Here is an 8,249-nt window from a genome sequence, read left to right as displayed (position 1 = left end):
TTCTTTGGCGATATACAAATTGGTGAGGACGTGGCGCGTGGTCTTTGATGATTTGGGGAGTTCTGCGGGGGATGAATTCACTCGTGTCGGGGAATAAATGTTCTTGGATGATGGAGAGGAATAATTCAGTAATTTATTGGTAAATTAAGCATTTTAATGACTAACGTAAATCATAATTGAAATTTTCATTGTCAGTCCCACAATCTATTCCAGATGAATTAATTAGATGTGAAAAGAATTTTCATGTTAGATTTGAGGTGAAATTGCGTCGCATTAAATTTTCATATTTTCTTGAATTTCTTTGACGATCTACAAATTGATGAGGACGTGACGCGTGGTCTTTGATGATTTGGGGAGTTCTGCGGGGGATGAATTCACTCGTGTCGGGAAATGAATGTTCTTGAATGATGGAGAGGAATAATTCAGTAATTTATTGGTAAATTAAGCATTTTAATGACTAACGTAAATCATAATTGAAATTTTCATTGTCAATCCCACAATCTATTCCAGATGAATTAATTAGATGTGAAAAGAATTTTCATGTTAGATTTGAGGTGAAATTGCGTCGCATTAAATTTTCATATTTTCTTGAATTTNCACGCTCCTGGCACGCGTAAACACCCATCGAGAGGACTCGCTAATACTCATGGCGATAGTCGTCACATCAAATTTTCTCTATTTTCGTAGTTTCTTGAATTTCTTTGGCGATATACAAATTGGTGAGGACGTGGCGCGTGGTCTTTGATGATTTGGGGAGTTCTGCGGGGGTGAATTCACTCGTGTCGGGAAATAAATGTTCTTGAATGATGGAGAGGAATAATTCAGTAATTTATTGTGTGAATTTTAATTCGCTAATACTCATGGCGATAGTCGTCACATCAAATTTTCTCTATTTTCGTAGTTTCTTGAATTTCTTTGGCGATATACAAATTGGTGAGGACGTGGCGCGTGGTCTTTGATGATTTGGGGAGTTCTGCGGGGGATGAATTCACTCGTGTCGGGGAATAAATGTTCTTGGATGATGGAGAGGAATAATTCAGTAATTTATTGGTAAATTAAGCATTTTAATGACTAACGTAAATCATAATTGAAATTTTCATTGTCAGTCCCACAATCTATTCCAGATGAATTAATTAGATGTGAAAAGAATTTTCATGTTAGATTTGAGGTGAAATTGCGTCGCATTAAATTTTCATATTTTCTTGAATGATGGAGAAGAATAATTCAGTAATTTATTGAGTAAATTAAGCATTTTAATTACTAAAGTAAAACATGATTGAAATTTTTATTAGATGCTTCCAAACTTGACTGGTTTTTCAGTCCTAAAATGCATTGAAATTCTAAATGAATTGATTAGATATTAAAAGAATTTTTAAGTTAAATTTGAGGCGAAATTGTGTCACATTAAATTTTCATATTTTCTTGAATTTCTTTGACGATCTGAAAAATGATGAGGATGTGACGCGTCGTCTTTGATAATTTGGGGAGTTCTGGCGAGGGATAAATTCATTCGTATATAAGGGAATAAATTTTCTTGAACCATGGAGAGGAATTTTTGGGGAAATTGGATTGAAGTTGAGTGTCAATCCTTGTTGCTGTGACTTTGAATTGGATTTAAAATCAGATGATCCATGAAAGTTGGTGGAAATTCCGAGATTCGTTTATGCTCAACAAGTGTTAAGATTTGAAGTTTGAATTCATGAATTTATTGGGTAAATTGAGCATTTCAATCACTTAATCAAATCATAATTGAAATTTTTATTAGAATAGATTGTAACATATTTAACGACTTCATTTTGAATTTAACGTAAAATACTATCAACAGATATTTTCTCAATTGCAGATCATTTTTTCACGAGTTGAAGTGTCCCTAAAAATTCAATGGAATTCAAATTCCAAACCTTGGAAATTTCCCCTTTTCCATCAATTTTTTTTTACATAATTGAGCTGAAATTTACAGCTTTCATTAATTTTGCCATTAACCAAAATGTTCAATGACTTAGGCCCACGAAACTGCAACATAATAAAAATCCAGTACAGCCCTCAAAATGAAAATTAAAGAATTACAGCAGAATGGATGAAAAAGAATGCTCAATCCAAGGCAAAAAAAATCACAGAAAATAAAAAAAAAGTCCACTATTATAATTTTTGCGACAAACAAGAAGCAGGCGCTACATTTGGCGCCGAATTAATCGCCCGTCACCGTTGACATAGTTGTTTTATGCTAATAAATGCGAAGGGGCTCGCCTACTGGACCCGAATTGAGCGTGGAAAATGGGTATGAAGACGTCATAGTCTAGTCTCCCTCTCTCTCCACTCCATCCACATACATGAGCGCGGATGAGTCTCACGAGAAATATGACAATGCCCGGAGTGGGCGTGACGCCTCACTCTCCTTTTGTATTTATTTAGTTCCCCTTCTCAAAAACGCCACCTTTTCGCGGTCGTTTGCCTCGTTGAAGGATGGAGATGTCACCACTTTTGTGTATTTGGCTGCTGTGTGAGCGATTCGTCGCGGACCGCTGACAGTGAGATTCGTCTCGAGTACTGTGGCTCATTGAATCTCGCCTCTGACACAATAAAATCTACCCCCACCCCTGGACCCTGGCAACGAGTGCGGTTCGATGAGGCTGTTGTTACATTACCACGATTTTACTTCTGATTTTTAGTGGGGGGATTGCTAATGATTGTGCCAATATGATTGATGACTTTGTTTGTCCTAGATGTTGATTTTATTGATATGCATTCGAAGCTTACGGCTCATTCTGCGAAATTACATGTGTGTTGAGTGAAAAAAATTAAATCAATGTCTTCTTGAACAATTTAAATCAGTAGTGAAGTGCTAAACGAAGATAAGTCGACTTATCCCAGTTGCGTTTTTGAGGAATATTTCCAAATCTAAAGGAGATAGCGGAATTTTCGTAATTACATTTATTGTAGCACTCAATCGGCTCCACAAAAAAGGTTGGAACAAAAATTTTGCTATCTCCTTTAGATTCCGTGATATTGGTTGAAAACTGACCAATAGTCAAAATTGATTTACTTCCTTTTACCACTTCACTACTGAAATAAAAAGGTTCTCCTACATATTGATTCCTTCTTGACATCCTTGGGATTAAATATTCAAGCGCTTTATGTAAATTATTATAATTATTATAATTAAGTAAATTTCACAAATTCGTTGAATTTTCATTGGAACATGAATATTCAGAAAGAAAATGACATGATTTTTCAATTTTTCCCTGAATTTTCCCGATTTTCCTGAATTTTCACAGAATAATTGAACTGAAAAATCAAGTATTTTATTGATTTTGAGATCATTTGAACAGAAAATCAATACTATAGGAATGTTCGATTTTTGAATGAAAAGATTTCCTGAAATTTCAGTGGAACGTGAACACGATCAAAATTTCCGGAATTCAACACCGAAAATTCGAACAAAAATTTTTAACAGTGTTCTTCAAACTACTGAACACTGTACACTTTTCGAAAATTTTTATAGAATTTTATTACCACTGAAATTTCAAGGAATTTCGTCGTCGAAAATTCATAATTTCATGGAAAAGTCAAACAGAACTGTAAATTTCCGTTCCATTTTTCCCAGAAAATGAATAGAAACCCAGAAAATTCCGGTAAATATATTCTTGAATTTTCAGGACAGTGAGACTGAATGCGATTTAGAGGGGAAACAATCATGAAATTTCAGATTTCACTGAAAAGGCAATGTAAATTAAATACAATTAAGTACACTAAATATTCATATTAGATTGGAAGTTCAAATAGATTAAGGAACCCTCGTCTTTATCCAATTCAATAAATTCAAATAAATTAAGGAATCCCCGTCTTTATGCCGCTTAAAATTCTATAATTTTACTGAATTTTCAATGAAACCTGAAATTTCATGATTTTTTCTCCCTAAATTGTATTCAAATTCCATTTTTTTTAACACTGAATAATCAAATTTTCAGTAAATAATGACACTTTAATCGTCCCTCCGATGCATCCAATTGTCACTGATCGACATTTCGAAATTGATTTCACATCACGCGCGGAATTCCAGTAATCCTAGACGCCCCAATTCCTACATATCGAGGGATGCACGCATATTGGATGACCCGGGACATCTTATCCCCGGCCAGATGACAGACGTGACGGCCACTGGACCACCCCGAAGTATTCACAGAGTATCAAAAATAAATGAAAGCACGTCTCCATACGTCTCATTCAGAGCGAACGGAAAAAACTTTCCCATGAACTGCGTAATCCGTGTGGTTCTCCGGTCAAAGGATATTTTTATTCACAAAAGAGGTGAGGATCTGTTGTGGGCAATGAGAGGACGCGGTGAATGGGTCGAGGTGATCCACACTGTGAACGAGAATTTTCGGGGGATTAAGAAAGGAGTGTGGAAAGTTCCATGCATTTGTGGGATCTAATCCCTTATTACGGGGGTGCAATGTCACATTGGAATCAGGGAATTATGTATCAAGTGGTTTTAACGTGGCTTCGAGTGCCTGAAGAATATGTTTATAGAGCCGGAAATGGTTAGTAGAAACTCTTCACTTCATTTCAAAAGAAATCGTATGTGAAAATGCGTTTTAAAAAAAATTATAGAGAACAATTTACTTCGTTTCCAGTGATAAATAATTCTTTTCGGTTATTAGAAAAAAAAAATGAAATTTGATGAAATGTTTACCAGTCTTTTTGGGGTGAGTGATATTGAATGTGATTTAAGGGGGAAAAATCATGAAATTCTTCAACTTACTCTTGAATTTTTAATTCAAGAATATTTTTACCTGAAATTTCTTAATTTTTATCAATTTTCATTGACCTCTTAAATGGATACTTCATTTCCATTGATTTTTCCATCACATAAATTAAATTTTCTGAAATTTCAACTTTTTGAGCAACAAAAAGACAACATTCCTTAATTTACTCTTGAATTTTTACTTAATTGAGAATTTTCAATGAAATTCTAAATTTTTGAGCCGCAGGAATTCGAGAATTTCCAATAAAAACATCAATATTCAAAACGAAATTTCGTGGAATTTTCAATTAATTGGAGACATTTGTGAAACTAAAGTTTGCAATTTCCATAGATTTTCCCCTAAAATTCTGAATCTCCACCAATGAAATTCCTTGACATATGCCAGTTAAAAATTTCCAAATATGGAATGTCTGCGAATAATTTTGAACGCAATAAATCCTTTCAAATGAAAAAAAGCTTTCATTTGTATCGAAAACTAGAGAAAAACTCCGAAAAATATATTTATGCGAAGGGAAATCTTCTCGATTTGTCCAAGCGGACGATTAATGTCCATTAAATTTACACGAAATAGACTCTCAAGTCACCCGTGGAGACGAATTTCCCCAATTTTTGACGTCTCCAAAGAATGTGCTTTCCTCTCCAGACGCATTGAAGCATCTGTCCCATTGTCCACTCGATATTTTGCATGGAAAACTACTCTGACCAGAAAACATGATTAGTCTACGCACACTTGACCTGTTCCCCTCGTTTCCCAACTTCCCCAGCCGAAGAAAAAATCTCACCATTATATCGATACATGAAAAGTTGGCACGTTCTATTATTCTCACCCATGTCCAAATCCCCCCCGCTCCCCCATTATAACAGACTTTTCTCCAGACGCGTCAATGATTAATACAACCCCTCGATACAATACTCAGGAATAACATATATCACGAGAATTTATTTTGAGTTATTTCCCAAATTTGTTGTGCTTTTCACTATCACATCGTGACTGAACCAAAACTGACGACAAAAAAAAGTGGATAGAAATGACATCAGAATGTCGATTGAGGATTTTCATATGAAAACGAAGAAAAAACGGTGAAATGATTATTTAATTTTACTCTAAAAAAATGTCTTCACTCTACTCAGTAGTGAAGCGGTAAACCGAGTTAAGTCGATTTTGACTATTAGCCAGTTTTTGCTGAATATCTCGGAATCTAAGAGAGATAGCAAAATTTTTCTCAAGACTTTTTTTATAACGCTCTATTGGCTCTACAAAAAAGGTCATGACAAAAATCTTTCTATCTCTTTTAGATTCCGAGATATTCGTCAAAAACTAGCCAATAGTAAAAATCGACTTAACCCGGTTTACCGCTTCGCTACTGTATTGGAATCAGGGAATTATGTATCAAGTGGTTTTAACGTGCCTTCGAGTGCCTGAAGAATATGTTTATAGAGCTGAAAATGTTTAGTATCATTTCAAAAGAAATCGTATGTGTATGTCCAAATCCCCCCGCTCCGCCATTATAACAGACTTTCCTCCAGACGCGTCAGTGATTAATACAACCCCTCGATACAATACTCAGGAATAACATATATCACGGGAATTTATTTTGAGTTATTTCCCAAATTTGTTGTGCTTTTCACTATCACATCGTGACAGAACCAAAACTGACGCAAAAAAAAAAGTGGATGGAAATTACATCAGAATGTCGATTGAGGATTTTCATATGAAAACGAAGAAAAAGGGAGAAATGATTGTTGAAATTTACTCTAAAAAATGTCTAGACTGACATTTCAAAATTTCATTGATTTAAATTTAAGATTTGCGGGTTTTCGCAATGATTTTCTCATTCAAACTCTGAAAGTCGAAATTTCATCCTGCATTTTTACATGAAAATCTTCATGAAATGAAGAAGACGAATATTCACACGAAATGATGGAAGGAAAGCAATTTTTAGATATGAAGGTATTTTTAAATGCACAATCTGTAATTAATTTTCCGCCGTAGAATAACATATGTCCGAGAATTTCAACAATTTCTCTTTTTTTTTATAAACGCATTCAATAACAAAAAACAAAGCATTCAGCCCCATTCTTTTAAAATGTGCATTCTATTCCGTAATTTTCCAATTATTTTCATATACATTAAAAACGTTTTTTTTTTCAAATACTTCAAATACCCAAAAAAAACGCAAAAATAATTCTCAAAACGACTTGATCATCAAAATAATTGACTAAACAATAAGGAAATTGCATTTGTCTTTTCCGATAATTTTCAAATACTTCAAATACCCCAAAAAAATGTCAAAATAATTCTCAAAACGATTCGATCATCAAAATAATTAACTAAACAATAGGGAAATTGCATTGGTCTTTTCCAATAATTTTCAAATACTTCAAATACCCCAAAAAAATGTCAAAATAATTCTCAAAACGATTCGATCATCAAAATAATTAACTAAACAATAGGGAAATTGCATTGGTCTTTTCCAATAATTTTCAAATACTTCAAATACCCCAAAAAAATGTCAAAATAATTCTCAAAACGATTTGATCGTTAAAATAATTGAACAAACAATAGGGAAATTGCATTCCTCTTTTCCAATAATTTTCAAATACTTCAAACACCCAAAAAAATGTCAAAAGAATTCTCAAAACGATTTGATCATCAAAATAATTGAACAAACAATAGGGAAATTGCATTCATCTTTTCCAATAATTTACAAAAACATCAAATACCCAAAGAAACGTCAAATTAATTCTCAAAACGACTTGATCGTCAAAATAATTGAACAAACAATAGGGAAACTGCATTCCCCTTTTCCAATAATTTTCACATACTTCAAATACCCCAAAAAAATGTCAAAATAATTCTGAAAACGACTTGATTGTGAAAATAATTGAAAAAACAATAGGGAAATTGCATTCCTCTTTTCCAATAATTTTCAAATACTTCAAACACCCAAAAAAATGTCAAAATAATTCTCAAAACGACTTGATTGTGAAAATAATTGAAAAAACAATTAGGAAACTGCATTCATCTTTTCCAATAATTTTCCCATACCCAAAAAAATGCCAAAATAATTCTGAAAACGATTCGACCACGAAAAAAATTGATCAATCACCGTGAAAATGTCTCTCCACTCCATATGGCGCAGCTATTTTTGCTAATATAAACTTTCCAACCCTATCCCTCTAACTGCGCACCCATTTCGTCATTTTCCAATAATTTTTCCGCGATCCAGTAGCGATAGCCCGGGTTCAACAATAACTCACAGGCATCCCCGTACGTGCATTTGAGAGAATGGCGTCAGCATTTAGCCTCGCAGTATATTAGGCGAAATACACATAACGGTGGATATCCTCTCACAGCCCATTACTGTTACCTTTGATCATCGCATGACCAGCGCTGCGTCATCAGCGCATGAATTTTCCCGACCTCCTGCGCCTCTATCTCATGTAATAATTCACAATCGCGAGTGCTGCCCCCCCCCCCCCC

Source organism: Diachasma alloeum, unplaced genomic scaffold (assembly GCF_001412515.2).
Source record: "Diachasma alloeum isolate Michigan unplaced genomic scaffold, Dall2.0 Dall_scaffold_00177, whole genome shotgun sequence".
NCBI lineage: Eukaryota > Metazoa > Arthropoda > Insecta > Hymenoptera > Braconidae > Diachasma > Diachasma alloeum.
Note: the sequence above shows the minus strand (reverse complement) of the source record.